At 41.1% G+C, this 21,887-nt stretch overlaps 1 long non-coding RNA gene across 2 annotated transcripts in view; it reads left to right on the top strand.

The window, feature by feature from the left end:
- Positions 1-21,887, top strand: part of LOC103666996 — a 296,098-nt gene that overhangs the window by 3,657 nt on the left and 270,554 nt on the right. The gene's annotated exons all lie outside the window — the stretch shown is intronic.

Raw genomic sequence — 21,887 nt, 5'->3', positions numbered from 1 at the left:
AACTTCTTCTAATAAATATTATTCAACCCCAATTATTGGAAACTTTTAGAGTAAACCTGGCTTCCCCTATTCGATACAGTGCACTTGAAAGTTGATTTTTATCTTGAAAGTGATGCTATTTAGTCAGGGATTATCTTTTATCTCTGTCTGTGAAACAGCTGGAAGTGTAGCTACTGAGATTTGATATTTGTCTTCCTGCACTTGACTGCCAAGCAAAATCATTTCATTTGTAATCAACAGAATGTATCTTTATGAATTAGCATAAGCATATACCATTGAAAAACTGAATCTACAAGCTTGACCTTCTTAGTAGATACAGTATATGATCTTTTTTTTTTTTTGGATAGACAGAATTTTCTTCCCCTCTCTGACTATATATTTGAAATTAGACCAAAATGCTCAGAGTAACATTTTCCTTTTTATTGTTTAAGCCTTCTTCCCTCTCCCTGGCAACAGGTGACTTATTCTGCCAGTTATGAGACACATGTGATTCTAGAGATCAGCAAGAACTCAGCTCAACAAATTTGTGCTACTTAAACAATTAAAATATGTTTTCCTATTTGATATATAGTTAAGAATATCAGAGAGAAGGACACATTTAATTACTATGACTTATATTTATTGGTTATTTGCTATGCAGCTGGCACTTTTCATTGATTATCTCATTGTATTCTAAAACTCTCCCATTTTATAGATAAGAAGAATGAGGCTTATGAAATCACATTAACATAGGCTTAGCCAGGATTTGGACCCAGATGCCTGCTGGAAACCATACTCTTAACCATTGTGGAACACTTCCTGTCTGGTTTCTGACAATTTAGAATTTAGCTCCATCTTCCCTTTTTCCTGAAAAACCAAGTAGATTTATTCTTTTACAAACTTCTGGATTTATTGGAGAAGAGCAAAGATTGCCCTCTAGGAGACATGGAAACCATATGTAAATTATCCATTTTACTCTTGACTTGGAAAATATTTATATGAAGAGATTAGACTGGGAGTTAGACATCCTTGTTCCGCAATCTGATCCACGTGATCATGACTTAGTCTCTTAATGTGGAGACGGAGTCTTTTGGAGGCAGAGGCTCACTTTCCTCACCTGCCAAGGAGAGAAGAATCTGCCATATCTATCTTAGATACAACTTTCTGTAAAGACCAATCACTGTAAGTAATTCTTTACTGAACCACTGCACTGACATTTAATCAGTCTTCCTTCCTTTGATTTCCACCTTGCAAAGCCATTCTCTAGACTTTTGCCATCGTACTTTTCCTAAAGTGCAACATTAACCTTGGCTCATCCGCTCAAAAACCTTTATCTGTTACCTATGGGGTAAAGTAAAAGTGCTTATCATGATACTCAAGGTCCCCCTCCATCTGGTCTCAACCTAGCCTTCTTCTTCTTCTTTTTTTTTTTTTAAAGATCTTATTTATTTATTTGACACAGAGAGACAGCCAGTGAGAGAGGGAACACAGCAGGGGGAGTGGGAGAGGAGGAAGCAGGCTCCCAACGGAGGAGCCCGATATGGGGCTCGATCCCAGAACGCCGGGATCATGCCCTGAGCCGAAGGCAGGCGCTTAACAACTGAGCCACCCAGGTGCCCCTCAACCTAGACTTCTAATCTTACCTTTCACTATTCCCCTTAAGTAGCTTGTATGCCAGTTAAACAGGATTAGTTGTTGTTCCATTATTCCGTGCTTTTATGACTTTGCTCATACCTTGAATTGCTAATCAATTACTTACTTAAAGATTTATTGAGTATTGCCAAGGACTGAATTGTGTTCTCCCTTTCCCCCCAAATTCACATTGGAGCCTTAACCCCAAATTTGAATGTATTTGGAGATAGGGTCTTTAAAGAGGTAATTAAGTCAGGTAATAAAGGTGGGGCCTTAATCTGATAGGGTCGTTGCCTTTATAAGACCCAGCAAGAAATGAGGGCACAGTAAGATTGCCCTCCCTAAGCCAGGAAGAGAACCCTCACCAGAGCTTGACCCTGCTGGCACCCTGATCTTGGACTTGTCTCCTCCAGAATTGTGAGAAGACAATTTTCTTGTTAAGTCACCCAGTTGTGGTATTCTGGTGTGGCAGCCTTAGTAGGCTAAGCCACGGACCTCCTGTTAGGGATGTGGGTCTGAAGGGAGCAAAATCCCTTCATTTTTGATTCTGTGATCTGGTGAGTTTTGCTGACTGATGAAGTTTTCCTCATTCAGTGTCATCTTGTCTTGGTTAATCTCTTGACCAGTGGAATTTCCAGTATGTCTCAGAGCAAGGCTCCTTTATGATCAATATTTTGAGAATGATGGGAAGTTTCCCTGAAAGAAAGACGTACAGAGGTATAAGCCCTCTCCTTGTTGAAGGTATCTGTTTGTGTGGATAAAATGCAAACTGAAAAAGACCACATGTTCTGGTAGCTAGTGGTAAGATGGATAGCTGAAGTGATCGTCCAAATGATTGGTGTGGTCTGCTATTTCAGCAAGAACATAAGTGATGGGAGCCGTTGAAAGAGGATAAAGAAGGGATGATACATTATCTAATTAATTATTTTGGGAAAAAGTGGGGTAAATAAAGTAACTATACTTGAAATGTTATTTTAGACAACTCTTTTTACTTTTATTTATTTTTTTTATGTTTTTTTATTATATCATGTTAGTCACCATACAGTACATCCCCAGTTTCCGATGTAAAGTTCGATGATTCATTAGTTGCGTATAACACCCAGTGCACCATGCAATATGTGCTCTTTTTACTTTTAAAGAGAATTATGTATTTTTCCACCTCACCCTAGCTTTATACTGCCATTTTATTTGACAGAGCATCGGTCCTCCTTCTCTGGAATCATGGTGGGAAATTAATCTAAATTCTTAATTGCAATGTGTTAGTGTTAAGATGGGCAAATTGCCTCCAATGTGGTTGTTATTAAGAGTGCAGTTATAGCTTTATACAATAAAACCTCATTAGTGACATCTTCATCCTTGGGAGATTAGCTGAATTGTTTCTTACACCTCGGTGAATACATTTTATCCAGGTCATGGAAAATTATGAGACTGATTTGCACTTCTAGCACATTTCTGCCTCTGCTTCCAAGTCTTTTACAAACAAATATGTAGTAGTAGGAGAATAGAAACATAGCAGATTCCCAGGACGGTTTGACAGAGATGGTGATACTCAGGCTAAATTTTAAATATTGATCTGGATTTCTCTAAACATGTTAACAGAGTCCCATGAGAGTCCAAGGCACAAGGTGTTCTCACTGTTTGACCTGGCAATTAGATCTTGATGTTATGTGAAATAAAGTGCATATTTAATAATGACTTAGAATAGTATTGAGCACTTTATAATTATTTTAAATAATCACTACTTATTGCACACTATTATGTCCTAGGAACTTTTCTAATTTTTATAGCAACTTTTCCAGGTATAAGTAAACTTATTTTAAAGATGGGAAACTGAGGATTGGAGAAAGAGAACTTTTCTCTGAGGAGAGAGATTGCCAAGGGTCCTAGAGCTAGTCGTTGGCAGGGGTGCGGTTAAGCCCAGCCCATCATCTTTTCATTCCACCCCTTGGCTCCCCTGACTGGAATCCTATTGCTACTCACTCATTTTTTTAATACGAGTTGGATCTTCCTGTTGCCGTACAGCAGGAACTCAAGCAGCCAAACCCTCTAATGGACTCTTTATCTTTGCAAATTAGGGCAATCTCCTTTACACAAGAGCCACTCATGGGTTTGATTAGCATGGTCCAGGCTCTAGGGTACTAATCATCTCTTGGCATATTGACAATTGAGTTGGGAGGCGTAAAAAGCAGATTCCAGACTCAGGAGCTTGAGGGCTGCTCTTAGACTGCCAGCACGGGTGAAGCTGTCTGCATAGCTAACTCCTTGCCCTTCCTTCAGGAATAGCGTATCTTGGGGTTTTCTCTTTCAAAGCGCACTAGAACCATATTCAGCAATGGCAGGGCAGCTTTGTAATGACCTGGTTGGCTGCTTCTTGATTTACTTATCTATATTAGGCCCTGGATCCCATCCTACTCATTCCTTTCCACCCCAGGTCAAAACTTCCTAAGGAGTCCTTGCCCAGAATTCCAGGAATTCTGTATTAGCGCAACCCGACAACCGGTCCCTCCCTTGTTTCTTGTGAAAGATTGTTTAATGGCCGTAATTGCACCTGGTATGTATTCCACTTTGCAACTTGACTTTGCTGCTCCTCTCATCCAGAGTTGGAGTCTGTTTCCCATACCCTTGAATCTGGGCTGCCTTTGTTACTTGCTTTGGCCAGTAGAATATAGTGAGAGTGATAGTGTGTGATACCAGTCTAGGTCACAAGAGTCCTGGTAGCTTCCACCTTTCATCTTCATGGACCACTGCCCTGAGACCACCACATAAGGAAGCCTGCAGAAAGATGAGCCATTAGAGGGGACCACTGCCCACAACACCAACTTCCACACGGGTGTGAGGTCCTCTTAGACCTTCTAGTCCAGCTGACTCTGTAGCTGAATGATGGACCTAGGCAACAATCATCAGATGAACTGCCCACCAACCCACATAATCATAAAAAATACTAAGTCTTATTCACTAAGTTTTGGGTAGTTTGTTAAAAAGCAAAGGCTAACTGATGCACTGTGTTCTGTGGTTCCAGTAATTCTGGAACTAAGTTTTCTCAGATGAAAATGAATCATTTGGAGTGAGTCATCTGCAAGGATGTTTCCATTGCTAGCATGCTAGGCATTACAAAGAGTAGAGTGAGGAAAAGTGTGGAAGTGAGAACACAGAAGCTGTTTGTGGAATATAATAGACTAAGTTAAGAAAAATCACTTTGCTGGAGCAGAGTCTTCAGAAATAGGATCTGACTCTAGAAAGGCAAGTTAGAACAAGATTGAGGAACGACTTGCATGCCAAGGTGGTGAATATTCATTTTAGCTATCACCTATGAAAGGACTTATAATGAAAAGAAAAGTGGGAATGAGAAAATGAGCTTTCATGGACATTGGTAAAAGAGCCTGGCATGGCTGATAAGATCTGAGGGAGGAGATTGGATGTCCACGGGAGCACGGAATTTTCTTGGCCTCTTTTGTGGATTAGGATAGAGCTCAAACTGCACACTGGTGAACTCTGGGGTAGCTGAATTTGTGGAGGCCAAGAAGTTCCCGCCAAATCCCCTAAGGTGAATTTTTGCCAAAAAATCAGTCAGACCAGCTGTTTCATCCCATGACTGTGCTAACCACCGCACAGACACCATCTGTGTATAATGAGGTAGCACTCTGGTAAGGATCTTAAACTGCGTTATTATTCCACATGTTGTCTGGATTGGGTTGCGATTACGGTTTTTCACTTTTTAGCAGAGCCCTGGGAAATAAATGCTTATAAATATAATAATTTGGGGCACCTGGGTGGCTTAGTCAGTTAAGCATCCGACTCTTGATTTCAGCTCGGGTCATGATCTCAGGGTCATGAAATTGAGCCCTGTGTCGGCCACTGTGGTGGGTGTGCAGCCTGCTTGGGATTCTCTCTCTTCCTCTGCCCCTCCCCCCACACCCCTGCTTGCGTGCCTGTGCTCTCATTCTCTCTTAAAAAAATAAAAAATAAAAAATTAAATATAATAATTCATAAGCGAAGGCTCAAGCCACAGGGGAAAGTAAGAGTCAGTTATGAATGAAGCTGGCATCAAATGTTAAGAGTAGTTCAATATTGACTACCTTAGAAAAGGAAAGCCTTAGATGGTGAAAGAGTGGATATTGAGGCTTTCTGAGAAGGAACTTTACTTATATGTGCTTGTCCCTTCCTTTGGAAGAGGAGTTGCTGATCTTATTGTTCAGATTTCATGTACAGATTAGGCCAGTAGACCTCTTTAGATCAAGCACATAGGATCAAGCACATAGATGTGACTCTCTTCTGCTTTCGTCTCCTATGTGGCATCAGGGCAAGATGGCTAAGCTACCCTCTGCTGGCAGAAGCCCAGGACACCCAATATTCACCCCTTTTCTCCCACCTGTGTGTACCCGAGGGCACTGAACTCTTTTTTTTCCCCCCTAATAGAGGGCTGGAAAAGAGATTCAACTTTGAAGATTTCCTCTAGGCCTCTGTACCCAAGCCAAGCGGTTCCTACTGAGTTTATCAAAGAGTTGTATTTTGGGGATGGGGGCCCAAGCCCAATGAGTAGAGAGTATGAGATTGCATTTTATTTGTCATTGGTGCTTGAGCACAAGTAACCTCAACACGTAGTAGAAAGGTGGGTAAGAGTTGGAAATTCTTGGTTTCCTGATTAAATGTTATCTAATGACACCCAAATCTCCGTCTTAATAGACATTGGAAGCAATGAAGTTGTGCTTCCATAATTACTGAATGAATCTAAGGGTGAGGTTTCTTAAAGGTAAGAGATCTTAGGGAGGAAGCTTTAACCCAGGAATTGAATAATCCTACCACCACTGATCTTTTCAGAAGGTCACCTGTAATGCTCCCATCCACTGGGAATAGCTTGGAGTCACTGTTGGCTGGGACAGGAAAGGACCAAACCACACACAGTAATTTACACAAAGACTGGTGACTCATTTGCTTTCCATTATGTCATTTGGGTTGCTTTCTATTGTAAGTAATAGAGAACCCAAACTCAAATTACTTTAACGATAAGCCATTTATTATCTGATAAAAAAGTTTAGAATTAGGCACGTCCACAGTTGGCTAATTCAGTGGCTCAGTGACATCATCGAAGACCCAGATCTTTGTTTATTTCTACTCAGTTGCTCCCAACGTGTTAACTTATGTTGTCAATCTTGTCTGCTAATATATGACAGCTTTCTACAACATATTCAAACACAGAACAGTATCCAAAGGCCATAAGAGAGTCCTTCTTCATGGACCTTTTAAAGAGTAAGGAAAACTTTTCCGGAAACCCCCTTTCAGACTTTCCATCCTGACTCATGTCCAGGATTGTGTCGAATTCCCTCTTCTAAATCATTAACTGGTAAGAGAAAGAGAACTAACACAATCAGCTGAGATTAACTGAGGCATTCTCTGAGCCTTGGGAGTGGTCACCTCTCCTGAAGCACCCAGCTGCCTGAGAGCCAACCTCAACTGAGGTTCTGTAAAGCAAAGGAGAAGGGGATGAATGACCAAGGGTTCTGCTACAAATGATGACCGGTCGCACAGTTAAATGTGGCACAACCCCAGCGTAATTGTGAAGCAAGTCTGCACTCTTTCTGTAATCTGTAGGGATTCTGCATTGGTTTTCTCTGGCCACTGTAACAAATCACCAAAACCTAGCCGCTTAAAACAACATAAATTTAATATTTTATGTTTCTGAAAGTCAGAAATCTGAAATGAGTCTCACTGGACTAACATCAAGGTGTGTCCACTGGGCTGCATTCCTTCTGGAGGCTCTAGAGAAGAATTGATTTCCTTCTCTTTTCCAGCTTCTAGAGGCTGCATTCCTTGGCTTATGGCCATCTTCAAAGCCAGTAACATCAGATAGCATTCTTCTCATGCTGCTCTCGCTCTGGTTTTCTTTTTTTCTGCTTCCCTCTTCTAGTAATGACCCTTGTGATTACACTGGGCCCATTGGATGATCCAGGATCATCTCCCATCTCAAGGTCAACTGATTGGCAACCTCAATTTCACCTGCAACTGTAGTTGACCTTTGCCATGAAACCTAAAATATTCTCAGGTCTAAAGAGTTGGTATGTAGACATCTGACTACCAGAGATACGATTTTTACCTCTCAGATGCTAAGGGCTCCTATGGCAGTGTCTGTGGGAATGAACACAAGCTTTGGATTCAAAATTCAGTTGTTCTGCTTACATATAGTATATACACTGTATGGCTATGCATACTTTGACAAGTTACAGAACTTCTTTAAGATCATTTCCTCATATATAAAATGAAATTCATATTATTTATCTCAAAGGGTAGTTGTAAGAATTTAGTAAGACCATATATGGAAAATGCTTAACATATATCTTCAGTAAGATGACATCATCACCATTCTTTTCATCTCTGAAAGCCTGTGAATATTATAACCATTGCTTCTGTTACTAAATATATGAATTCTAATGTTGCCTTCCTAGCTATGTAATCATTGGTTGGTTATTAATTTTTTTTGTGACTAAGTTTCTCATCTGTAAAATGGGAATAATAAATTCCTCTTCATTAGAAGAGGAAAAGATGAAATGACACAGCATGTATTTATTGCCTAGAGCAGTTCCTGATGTATGGCACGTCATCAGTTGAATTCAGTTCACTTCCTTTCCTCAAAGCCTGTTCACATGAAAGCTGCACAACTCATTCAGACCAAGGAAGTAGTTCTCAAACTTTAGTGTCTTGTGGAGTCATTTAGAAAGTTTGTTTAAAGTACCACTTCTTGGGTCTTCCTCCAGGGCTACTGAGTCAGGCTTTTGGAGTGGGGAGAGGTCTGGGTAGTGTGAATGAAAACACAAATAGCTGACCAGACTTTAATGTAGTGTGTTTCACAGAAATACTTGAATTTTCACATTGAACAAAGCATCATGTTAAACGTTTAACAAGGAAATTTGAGGCATCATCCAGAAGGTAGAGGAGGTATTTTGAGGGAGCTGCTAGACCTTGACAATGTTTCTTTAAAAACAAAACAAAAAAAAAAAGATTTTATTTATTAGAGAGAAAGAGAGTGAGAGAGAACATGACTAAGGGGGAGGGGCAGAGAGAGAGGGAGAAGCAGACTCCCCGGTGGGCAGGGAGCCCAATGTGGGGGCTCGATCCCAGGACCCTGAGATCATGACTTGAGTTGAAGGCAGATACTTAACTGAAGGAGCCACCCAGGTGCCCCTAGATCTTGCCAGTGTTTCTGAATTGAAGCATATGTCAGGCCAATAAGAGCTTCGGTAAGGAGGAGAAGGAGTACCAATGATTAAATCGAGTTACTTAAGAGTTCCTGTGTCCTTATCAATTTTCCTTACCAACTTTGTCCTCATTAATGGGGAAAGTGGGAAGTTGGTGGTAAAGTACCTAGTATTAGAGTCCAAAGATTTCACACAGATGACCCTTGTTGATGCTTCTTTGTTATGTGATGAAAGTATTTAACATTATCTCGTCATGTTCTTCACTCTGAGCAAACTATGACTACTTTGATGGTGCTCTATTGGGAATGTTCTCACACACATGAAGAGAATGAACGAATGTAGAAAGAAGCCCAATGTTACCCTCCGTTCTTCTGCCTGCTCACCCCTTGCTGGCAGGTAGGCTCTGTTTTGATTCCACACTCATTTCCACCCAAATAATCACTTGGCTTTCAGTATGTAAATACACAGTGCTAGGACTCCAGGGTTTTTTTTTTTTTTTTTTTTTTGGTTTGTTTGTTTTTGTATTTTTTATTGTTGTTATCAGGAATATAAATGCAAAGGATCAAATTGCAACATCCTAGATAACATTCAATAGACATTTTCTCAGGGAATTTTAAAAAAAAACTACAATGGCTGCTAAAAAGGAGAAATTTAATCTACCCTGGTATTGGTTATGTGTTTTCTTTTGTTTTCCTGGATGAAATGCGAGGCAAAAGTGTGATCAGGGAAAGGGACACTAAAGCCGGACTGACTGAATTCCCAAGTTTGTAGAATCAGAAGGGATTCTTGCTATTCAGTTATGCCTGGCTGAAGACAGTGCATTTTCTTCTATGATGTATATGTCACTTTTCATTAATTCTGAGAGGCCTGTTCCTTTAGAAACCAGGGTAAACAGAGTAGTGTATTGGATTAGATCTCTACCGTGAATAAATTTATTTTCTAGCAAGTGTAAAAAATGAGCAAGGCCAAAACCCCCCAGAGCAGAAAATGTCACAGTGATTGCTAATACATTACTGCACAGAGAAAGGTCTAATAAAACCCCTATTAGGATGTCATACCTGCTTACGACTGAATTCTCCAGAAAGTTTATTTGATATGTCTAAGCCAATTATCAAAGTCTTAGTGATAAGAAGCAGCTCGCTGGGCCTGAATGTGTCAGAATAGAATGACTAAATTGTGGGAATTCATGGGCCTCTGCTTTGAATAATTAACTTGGCTCTTTGTAGAATGCATACACTTTGGAAACTAATTTTCTCTTTGCACAAAGCATTTTGCCCTTGTGCTGCCTTTGAAAAGTAAACTGTTTAGCTGTAAGGTTATTCCCTTTTTCATTATATTTGGCTTGAGCTTCCTTCCCCATCTTTCGGCCCACCCTTCTTCTTGCTCTTTGTCTTGGTGGCATCATTCTGACTAGACCCACGTAGCCTTCAACCGGAAATATGACAGGCAATGATGACATTTCCTCTGAATGGAAATTAAGCCTTTGCTTCGCAGTAATATTATAATGCCTTGTCTGTTTTTGCATTGTGCTATGACAAAACGCTAACTTTATTTTTAAAGGATTTGAAGTTTTGGGTGTTTTTTTTTTTTTTCTCCCTAGGAGAGAAGCGGAGGTGTTGATTACACAAATAATTCTGTAGATAAAAACCAGAATTGATCTAAATTTATTTGGAATGACAAAGTCAGTGATTTGGACCAGACTGGGTAGCCAGTTTGTGCCAACAATCAGGCAAATCAAAGGGCCTTTTCTCCCTCATAGGTTTCTCCCCCCAAAATGGGCCAAACAGATCCCTTGTTTTGGCAATGGGTAGACACCTGTTTCTCAGTCTTTAATGACGTGCCAGTGGGTCGGTTGCTGTGTGGACAGACAGGCTCTTGTGTTCCCACTCTAGTGCCAGGGTATAGCCCACGGCTGGTTTCCTTAGTTGTGCACTGACCCCACCCCCTTGCCTGGCTCCTTTGGAATCTATCCGTCTGCTGCTGAGAGAAAAGAATTGCTAGAAAACATGGAGAGAGACCATCAGGGCAATGGGTGCTTTGCTTGTTTCATGACCTAGGACTTGTCGTTTCTTCTCTTGGCACCTGTATGCGGTAACTGCAGTTGTTATCTGGTGGCTATACACCTGCCAAAATGGTCAGGAAGATTAATGAGAATTTAAAGTTCACTGGAAGAAGCACAGTGTTGTATGTGGTCTCAAGTTATATGTATGGATGACTTAGTCCTATGTAATGGAACCAGTTCTTTCCCACTCTGGTTCAAAGAAACCTGTTTAAGATTATTGTCTTTCTCTCAGAAGAATTGAATTCCCTGGCATCACGACCTGCATTCTGGCTCGTACAGAGAGCTTCTAGCACAGGCTTAGAGGAAGAATTAAACCTTACCTTAAAATCAATTGCAAAAGCAAAGGTTCTGGATGTGGCTGCTTTTCTTTCACATTCACACAAATAATCAATAAGGTCTATGGAAACGGCTTAGCACAGTGGAGTTTGCAATGAGGTAAATCGCCGAAGTAACGTCTGTGGAGACTGATTTTCAGTATTCATAACATTTGCCTAAATGGAATGGCATGCGAGTGTGTGTGGGAAAAGCACACCAGTGTCTGTCCTCTTCCCTTCTAGGTTGATTTTAGAATGTCCTGGCCAGACTTTGAAGGGTTCTTGGGATAACTGTTCTTCCCCCAGCTTTCTTCCTTTTGTCTACACTCTTTGCTGAGACAGTGGGTATTTTAAAATATCTCTCTTAGGAAAGAAACGAGGCACAGAACAGAAGCCTCTGGATTCTTAACCACTGATAACTGTGGCGACTGGTATGGCCCTGTATGGTGATTCTCAAGGAGAGTGAAAATAAAAGCAAATGCTTGAAAATAAAATTAGTCCTTCTTATTTAAAAATAAACTTTCAGGAGGAGGTTGGTGATGGTCATAAAAAGCAAATAAATGATGATAAGATGTCAGAACTCCCCACACGAGGAAGGATCACTGCTCCGAGAACTTACTTTCTAAAGAAAGCTCCTGCATCTGCACCAGTGTCTCTTATACATATGCTAATCAGCGCCACCGATAATTTTAGCTTTTGGTTTGTTTTCTTCCTGTCATTGTTTTGTGTTCTTATTTGCTAGACTTCATATGCACATCCGGGGAGGAACACACTTGCTTATCATCAAGTCTGGGGGGTACGTTGGGAATATGTAATAGTCCTTTGCGCTAGATGTTCCCTTTCATGAAGTAGAATTCGGTGAATGCTTTTGAATAAATAACGGTTTTGGGTGAATGGAAGAAATCAGGGAGTACAGTATGGATTTATGTCTCCATTCATCTTAAAACATTTAAATATTTCTGGACATAATGATCTACCAATTCTTTCTTCTCTTCTCTAAATAGATCATATTAAAATGAAATATTTAAAGTGTGGCATGGCAGTGGGTTCCTGAAGCGTTTATTCTTGTGTTCTCTTGGCACCTGGAAATAGAGAAACACTTCTCTCCAACCGTGGCCTATAACGAGGCTTCGTAGGTCATGTCTAAAGCAGCTCTCAGAGGCTGATAAAAGACCTTGCGTTGAAAACGGACATACCTCACCCAAATTCTTTGAGAATATGACTATCAGATGGCATTCAGGCACACGAATCCACATGCAGAGCCCTGCCCCTTGTGTATCATGGATCGAGTCATTCTATCTGTCTAGGTCTTGCTTCCCTTGGAGAGCTAAGTCTACCCCCCGGGTTTCTTATCCTTTGCTTTGTTGCCTCCTTGAGACTCTCAGCATCATATTTAATTTCTCTTTCTGACTGGTTATCCTTATCATTCTCAGCTCTTTCCATCTTTCTGACTTGGTCCCTACTTACTGTATTATTTTGTATCCTCCCCAAGCTTTCTACCTCCAGTCTCCTTCTGCCCCCGAACTCCTGACCTTGGGCGCATCCATCCAGAAGGCAAGGGTGCCCATTGATGCAGTCCATGTCGGTTCGCCTCCTAGGTCACTAAGCAGGCTGGAAAAGGGTGAATAACGAACCTGGAGAGGCCAACAGAAGATACCTAGCCTAGGGGGCAAAATGCCTGGCATGCAAAACTTATTCTTCAGACCCTCTGTCTACTTTTGCTTTCATGTACAAAATTCTAAGCACATTTATTTTCTCTTTTCTTTTTTTTTAGTTACTGTTTCTCGAAAGACCAGAGTGCTCAGGGTATATAATATATGTTGATTATTATCTGAAGACATTCAGATATCTAGACCTTGACTCTACTCGAAAAAGGAAAGTTTTCTGCTTCCTCATCTGTACTCCGTGACTTCCCTTGCAGAGGGTCAGTGTTGCAGTATCTTCTAAAGTAGCTGTCTCAGTGAAAAATCGCTTTAGAGCAGGTTGCTGTTGCTGTGTAAGACCCTCCTAGGATTTGGGAAAGTGGAATTTACTTGGAGGAAGACAGCATTCTCAGTGATCCCAAGAGACGAGGGTTATCGCTTCTGTGATGTGTACCACTTCTGCCCGAGAAATGCTGACTGGAATTCTTTTGATTCTTTTAGTTTTAAGACTTTTCACATGTATCTTTACAAAATTGGCTTGTCATATTTGACTCCAAACTTGTACAGAAGTCCTACTCTGTTTATTTTAAAATTTAATTAAGACAACTTCTGTCTTAATGTACATTATTTTGCTTGAGTTTTAGTCTGAAAATTGTTTATGAAAGTATCATCGAGTCAGAATTTTCCAGCATAGTGGTTTGCTTAATTAAGTTCACTAAAAGTTTGTTTATTTTTGTTTGTTTTCTTGCAAGGCAAATATTAAGACAACTGGGAAATAGGGAAAGCTAAAGTCACGTTTGTTTTCCTGGCACTGCATCCTGAACTAACCCAATCTCGTTTCACAACTTGTTTTTTCAACAGTTGTATGTGCTTGGGCTGACTGGTGAGCTCTTTGTCTTGTGAACAAATTGGTCTTAGGGAAAGTTGATCTTGGATTTTGAATGAAATTGTGGTATGTAAAAAGAAAGGAGAAGTTTAGATTTAAGGTTAGGTGATATGCCACAAACGAGTAGTTAGGAAATGTGTATCCTCTGAAAAAAAGGGAAGGCAAAACTGAAAAAATTTTTATGTATAATATTTGCAGTTTAACTTCTGTGTGTTTAGTGTAATAGCTCTTGTTTGCCCTATTAAATTGGTTTACTTTCTTACATCTTTCTGCTTTGGAGATACCATTTTTTGTGAAATCCTAACCAGGCTCTGTGTTTAAAAAAAAAATCCCCTAATTGTCGGTCAGATATTGCTCTACAAAAGATGGCCTGAGGAACAAAGTCTTTTTTTTTTTTCTTATTGTTTACTGCTTTTTTTTTTTTTTTTTTTTTAAGATTTAATTTATTTGAGAGAGAGAGAGAGATCGAGAGAGCACAAGCAGGGAGGACAGGGAGAACAGGCTCCCTGCTGAGCAGGGAGCTTGCCTCAGAGATTGATCCCAGGGTCCTGGGATCATGACTTGAGGGAAGGCATAGAAGGCATATACACATAGAAGGCATATGCTTAACCAACTGAGCCATCCAGGTGCCCCTTTGTTTTCTGTTGTTGATAATAGGTTATGGGAGGGGAAAAAAGTCCCAAAATTGTCATAGCAAAGGAGATGGGAGAGAATGAAAAAAAAGAGATGGGCTTTCTTTTTTCTTTTCAAATTATATTTATTTTTTCATTTTTAAATTTAAATTCAATTAATTTACATATAATGTATTATTGGTTTCTGAGGTAGAGGACAGTGATTCATCAGTCTTAGATAATACCGAGTGCTCATTAAATCACATGCCCTCCTTAAAGTCCATCATCCCGTTAGCCCATCCTCTGGCCTCCCTCTCGTCCAGCAACCCTGTTTGTTTCCTATGTTTAAGAGTCTCTTATGGTTTGTCTCCCTCTCTGATTTCATCTTGTTTAATTTTCTCCTCTCTTTCCCTATGATCATGTTTTGTTTCTTAAATTCCACATATCAGCGAGATCATATGATAATTGTCTTTGATTGACTTCTTTTGCTTTGCATAATAAATACCCTCTAGTTCCATCCACATCATTGCAAATGGCAAGATTTCTTCCTTTTTCTCCCTTCCTTCCTTCCTTCCTTCCTTCCTTCCTTCCTTCCTTCCTTCCTTCCTTCCTTCTTTCCGGTGGCTGAGTAGTAGTCCAGGAACAAATGCTTCTAATGACAATCCTAAAATATTAGACTAGAACTCTGTTAGAACATAGGGGTTGGGAAATTTCCTTGGAGTTTGTGATAAATGTCATCCATACCACATATGATTCATATAACTCTATCTTGGAAGATATAATTTGGCTCTTGGTCTAGCTAAATACATGTTATGATGGATGGCATTGGGTTGGGCTGTTTTAAGATGGCAAGACTGAACACCGAGCTTGTGATAATGGGGACATTTTCAGTGATGTGGCAGGAGAATTCTCTGAGCTCTTTAGCAGAACAGATAGGGCCTTCTTAGCCTGAGAAAACTGTCAACTATCACCTTATGGACTTGGCTAATTCCTAGGAAGCTCTGCATCAAAGGTTCTACTTTTACTATAGAATCTTCTAGCATGAGCTTTGGGTATTTAACCTTATAGATTCATCTTATTTTCCTTTCCCCCCCCTTTTGTACATTTATTTATTAAATTTTACATTAAGAGAGGATTTGTGTGAGTGGAGAATCTTGCCTAGGAGTATGATCATGCAAAGCTTCTGGGTTCTATTTTGTGCCAGTTCTTCATAGAAAATCAGACTTGGAGTCTAATCCTTCACAGGACAGACAAATGATGTGGCATCAGAACAAAGCTAGGAAGTTCACAGTGTGGATTTTGTGCTCTGTTTAAATTAAATCCAAATCTCTATACTTATTAAAAATGAAGCTCTCTTCTCCTTTGGAATCAAATACAGTCATAGCTACTCTCTTCTTGGGATCTAAGAATGGCAAATTCTCAGCCCATTTGCTTCTTAAAGCATTTTTGAGTGCATGTTTAAAAAACCAAATAGGATATCATTATTGCATAATTAAAAATTGGATGGTGAAGAATTTTAAAAAATCATTTCCATTAGAGATATGTATATATCCCTGTATCATTGATCCTTAATATTGAACATTATCTGCTTTGTGGCGATTGGATGATCACTGTAGTGACCTGTAGGAAGTCAGGTTTACCACCTACAGCCAGACAAAGGATCAAAAAACAGAAGAATATAAGGAACAAATAAGAGCTTTCTTAGGTATAATTCTATCTGATACAGTGATTTAAAAAAAAATCACAAAATGAAACAAAAAATTGCGTCCTCTTGAGGGACACTCTTTCAAACAAGTAGGAGCAGGAGGGCATTCAAATCTGGGAGGCCCACCTGGCGGCAGTAGTGGGATCACCACTCCTCTTTAAATAAACTCTCCATCTAGAAGCTTTTGTAAAGCTGGAATGCTGTTTGTTTATTTAGAGAAACTCATTATGTGTGGACTCTACACATATCCTTTAGCCAATCTGAGACAATCTTGCTTAGAGCCTTACCGAATTTATTTTCCTTTTTAAATCTGCAAACAGACCTACTGGATCTGGTCTCCTATTTCCTCCTCCCAGCCATCTATTTTCAGTCCAGATTCCTTTACCACTTTCCTCTACTCCAGATGGCCGCCAAAGCACTGAATTTCAAGCAGGTGGGATTGCTCAGCTATCCCGCCAGTGTTTAGGAGGGTCAGGCTCTCGGTTTTCCTTGTGCTCTATGGTCAAGGTGCTTCCCTGGTATGAGTCATGTTGGTTCACTCTCTGGAGCAGGTGGGAATGAACAGAGATCCCCTTGTGCTCAGTTACGACCCATTACCATGAACTACAACCAGCATGGCTAATGTTTCTTCAGCTTACGGCCCATGGTTCTGTTACCCTTGTAGCTTCTGGACAAGCAGCAGGTGCTCAGCAAATCTTGGTTCCTCATATAAATGAATGACATTGAAGCCCTCGCAAAGTGTGACTAATTCTTTACAGTCTTTAATAATGTTGCAATTTTGCACCTATTCATATGATTGACTGTTGTCAACTTTAGCTACACTTTGGAGTCACGTGGGGACCTTTACAAAATATTCATGCAAGGGCCTCACCTTCGGAGATTTTTATTTAATTGGTCTGGGGTTGGCTGTGCACTGGGAATTGTCAAAACTCCCTGGGTGTTTCCAACATGCAACCAAGGTAAAGAACTCCCATAATAAGCTGTAAACTCCATTACATGAGGACCACATCTTTTTCTGCTCACAGCACTTAGTTTGGTGTCTAGCATCTATAGGTCCTCAGTAAATGGTTGTTGACTGAATTAATAAAAATTTGAAAACATGGCTTCTTCTAACTCTTGAAGACAGAACAATAAAAAAGGATTAAATGAATAGGGCTTTTTCTGAAGATGGTTCTAGTGTGTTACCTGTGATCAAGCTCAGATGCCACGGCATGGCCTTAAAGGACCCCACCCCCAAAACATCCAGGGATCATCTCAGGGACCACAGGTCTCCCAGTCTCTGGGAGTTTTGCAGCCTGCTACTCAACACTGGCCTAATTCAGGGTGGATGGTCTGATGGTTGAGTGGATAAAACTCTTGGAAAAAGAAAATTTGAAACTTAGCTCTTTCTTTAAACTTCTAATCAAAAGGAAAATGTTAAAGCTTGGAGATTTGGTATGAGAAGCTGCTTGACTGTTAATTAGGTGAACATTAGGAGAAAAAAAAAAGAAGAAAAAAGAAAGTGGTATCCTCAGTAAATGAGGAGAAAAATGCTTGCACAGTAGTAGATCAGCAGGTAATTGAAAGATGAGAAAAAATGAGCAGGGGGAAATTCAAGACTAGGGTTATGTGATTGACCAAGAAATGCAAATTTTTTTTTTTTTAAAGAAAAACCTGAGTTCTTATTTTTTACAATATCTTTCGGAAATGATTGAATTTAGGTGAAATGTAGCGCATTTGGAAAAAGATACAACTTGAGTGGTGAGATTCAGAGCTGAAATGTGGCTTCCGATTCCCCAGCGGTTACCTGTTTTCTCTGGGTGACCTTGAAATTCTTTCCTCCCCCTTAGTGGCTCCTGCCTGTTCTCCTTCATGACTCCTGAAATGTTAAGTCAGCACCATGCTTCAGTCTTGCAGCTGTCTCTGATGAAGAAAGGGCAACAGTGTGGAGAGCCCTGGGAGGAGAGGCCGCTACCAGGGGTTACCTGCTGCCAGGGGTTACCTGCCGCACCGGCCCAGGAAGAATGTCAACGCAAAACAATGCTTATGCCCCTATAGCTTGTGAGCTGGAGGCTGTCACTCAGAGGCCAGCCCCCAGCTGGCTCTTCCACCTTCCTCTTCTTTCTTAAAGATGTGAGAGGAAGACTCACCCGGGCAGCGTTTCCATAGTGTTTGACAATGCAGTGGTCTCATAAATGAAATGAAAGTGAAAACCCTTCATGCAGTCATCCATGGGCTCAGCAGCGTTGGAATTGTTCAACCTAGAGAACATCATGTGTCTTCTTTAATGTCTCCATGGAGAGAAGCTTCATTTTTGGCGGGGGGGTTACTTTGGATTTTTTTTTTTTTCTTAATGCTTCCACTTTCACAAAGCAGTTTCTTTTCCTTTTTCTTTTTTTCTTTTTTCTTTTTTTAGATTTTATTTATTTATTTGACAGACAGCCAGTGAGAGAGGGAACACAAGCAGGAGGAGTGGGAGAGGAAGAAGCCGGCTCCCAGTGGAGGAGCCTGATGTGGGGTTCGATCCCAGGACTCTGGGATCACGCCCCGAGCTGAAGGCAGACACTTAACGACTGAGCCACCCAGGCGCCCCTACTTTGGATCTTTTTTTAAATGATGTCATTCTGATCATGTGACATTTTTGCCTGAAACTCTTCAGAGGCTCCCCTTTGTCTATGGAAAAAGTCCCAAAGTGTTAGCAGGGGTGATACTGAACATTTAACTCCCCCCCCCCTTTTTTTTTAATTTGAGAGAGAGCGCAAGGGAAACTGGTGGGGGAGGAGCAGAGAGAGAGGGAGATGCAAACTCCCTGCTGAGCAGGGAGCCTGATGTGGGCCTCGATCCCAGGATCCTGAGAACATGACCTGAGCCAAAGGCAGACCCTTAACCAGCTGAACCATGCAGGCGCCCAGATACTGAACATTGTAAACAATGATACAGCATCAAAAGGCACCCAAGTGTAGAACTGGAGAGGAGAATGTGAGGTCCTGACCACAGACATTGCATTTTAGTTGCTGGCTTGTGAGGAGGTCTACAAGTCCCAGTGCAAGGACAGCATGTCCGGAGTGGAGGCTGGCAACCAGGGGGCCCATTCCAATTGATATGGCAGCATTTTGATTTTGTAACGAGACACTGTAACAAGCTGGTCATAGACTCAGCCTATTAGCTGACATGAAAGCATCTCCGCTGTCTGTCCTGGCCTGTCTCTAGCTTGTCTGGTACTTTTCTTCTCCAATATCCCATTTTCCCGTTTGGGTGTCATCATTGTATCTTCTTGAATGTGCTCCATGGTTTCCCATTTTTGTGCCTTTGCACATACTATCATTCTGCCTGAAATGTTCTTTCTCTCCTCGAATTTCTGAAAACCCCCCCCTTTTTTTTTTAAAAGATTTTATTTATTTATTTGACATAGATAGAGATAGCCAGTGAGAGAGGGAACACAAGCAGGGGGAGTGGGAGAGGAAGAAGCAGGCTCATAGGGGAGGAGCCTGATGTGGGGCTCGATCCCATAAAGCCGGGATCACGCCCTGAGCCAAAGGCAGACGCTTAACCGCTGTGCCACCCAGGCACCCCTGAAAAATCTCTTAATCTTCCTTCGAGGCTCTGCTCATTTGCCCCTTCTCCCTGTTTCCTTCACCCCAAACCAGCATTTTTAATACTCCCCCCTTCTCTGTGCGTCCTGCCTCTATGATCGTGGCCCTCACACTGGAATGTCAGTTATTTATCTGCACATCTCACTCTCCACTAGCCTACAGATTCCTTTTGGGGCACAAATTAGACGTGTTTTCCATATTCGTGTCCCAGGACGGAGTAGGTACTTGATAAATATTTGTTTGGTGAACCAGTGAATGAATTATTTTGTGTAAATGGGGAGCCTGGGGTCAGCATTCCCTTGCAAGGATATTTGTACAGTGGGGATCTCTCCTTGCCCCTGCTTATTTTTCTCCTCAGTATTATCTCATGCCTCAGTATTATCTCATGAAGGTTTGGTAATACTACATCTTTCGATCTCCCTCCAAAGGACTTTTCTCCTCTTTCTAGTCTCCTTTGCTCTGCCTTTTGGGCCTTCCTGTATTTTCTCTCCATGATTTACAACGTGTAAGGGCCAGGACCCAACACAGAAGACATAAAAGGTGTGAGCTGATGAATGGAATGTTGGAAGGCTGGTCTTGGAGTCCGTGCCAGTCACTCACACTCCTCCCAGGGCATTTCCACGGTCCTTTTCCTTTCTTTCCAAATGATGGTGCTTCGTTGCTGACTCAGTTTGTCCACTCTGACTCCTGCCAGGATTATTTGTGACTTGGTCTTTGGTTGTCTCTTCTCGTCTTGTACTGATCCACGTCCAGTTTTGTCTCCAAATGCTTCAGCTCGATCTGGCCTTATTATTTTTGAATTTTCTGCTTTTAGAAGGTGTGTGTCCTGCTTGTCAAGTCCGCTTTGGCTTTTATTCTTGTCTTTCATAAAATCTGCAGCCCTGTCTCATTTGGTCACATATTTGGATTTGAGGACCTTATTCTAATAGAAGTTGTCTGTTTGTTGGCTGGATTGTTTAGAATAGGGACTGTAGCTTTACCAGTCTCTGTATACATATTGAGTGGGATATTTCCAGTAGATGTTCATGGTTATGTCTGCAGAGTGTGGTAAAACCAATGAAATGCTGCCCTCCTACCATTTTATCAATAAAGTAATGGGGAAAAAAAAGTGGTGGCAAGGAGGGTGGACAGAAGTTGGAAGAGTGTAAGGGTAGGCACTCAAGCCAGGGTTTGAATGATCTCTGCCACTTCTTAGCTGTGTGACTTAGGACGATCATGTCACTGTGCTGAGCTAAGCTTGTTCATCTCTTTCACGGTGACAATAACAGTATCTGCTTCGTGGGAACTTTGTAAAAACCAAATGTGTTACTGCTTGCTCATAAAGCACTCAGCACTATTTTTGGCATGTAACAAATGGTCAATGAAAGTTAACTATTATCAGTGTCTTCAAAAGATGAATTTACTATTGATTTCCCAATAGGCATCTTTATTTGAATGTGGTTTCTCTTTCTTCCCCCCTTCCCTAACTCTATCTTTAGCTAGAAATCTTTTTTTTTAAAGATTTTTCTATTCATGAGAGAGAGAGAGAGAGAGACAGATTGAGAGAGAGAGAGGGAGAGAGCGGGAGAGAGCGAGCATGAGTGGTGAGGGGAGAGGCAGAGGTAGACGGAGAAGCAGACTTCCTGTTGAGCTGGGAGCCTGATGTGGGGCTCAATCCTAGGACCTGGAGATCATGACCTGAGCTGAAGGCAGATGCTTAACCATCTGAGCCACCCAGGGGCTCCTAGCCAGAATTTTTAAGAGTTAATATGTGCATATTTTAAATGAAGGTGATGGCCTAGATCGGTCCTTTTCCAAATGATGCTTCTTAGTAAAGGAGCCTCTCCACAGGGGCTGGGAAGGCACAAGTCCTGGGGAGGTGGCATCGGTGGGCACAGCCACCCAGCCCTCCCTCCTGTCTAAGAGAGCAAGCTCCTGCTTATCTGTTTGACACAGTGGACTTTCACCCAAGTGTTCGTTGACACAGAATGCTTGAAGCTAGAGGAAGTTAGAAAACTCCTTTCCAGCTTGAAAATCAGTGATTTTGAATGTAGAACATAATGATAATTTGATTTTTACCATTAGTTTTTGAACGTCGAATTAATGATTTGGGGGAATTACATTACACATTGCCTTATCCAATGATGTAATAATTTAATAAAATAGATCCTAATCCTATTTAGTCAGCTTCCCTCTGTTGTTCTTAGTCCGCTTTGAGAGGACTGTCAAATTGAATTTGCTGTCCTCCGTGTTTGCCAAAGTTTATTATTTCAATTTACGGCAGCAGAGATGTTCTAACCTGGCCTTTTATGTA

Source organism: Ursus maritimus, unplaced genomic scaffold (genome assembly GCF_017311325.1).
Source record: "Ursus maritimus isolate PB19 unplaced genomic scaffold, ASM1731132v1 scaffold_17, whole genome shotgun sequence".
Taxonomy (NCBI): Eukaryota; Metazoa; Chordata; class Mammalia; order Carnivora; family Ursidae; genus Ursus; species Ursus maritimus.
This window is presented reverse-complemented; position numbering and strand designations above follow the sequence as displayed.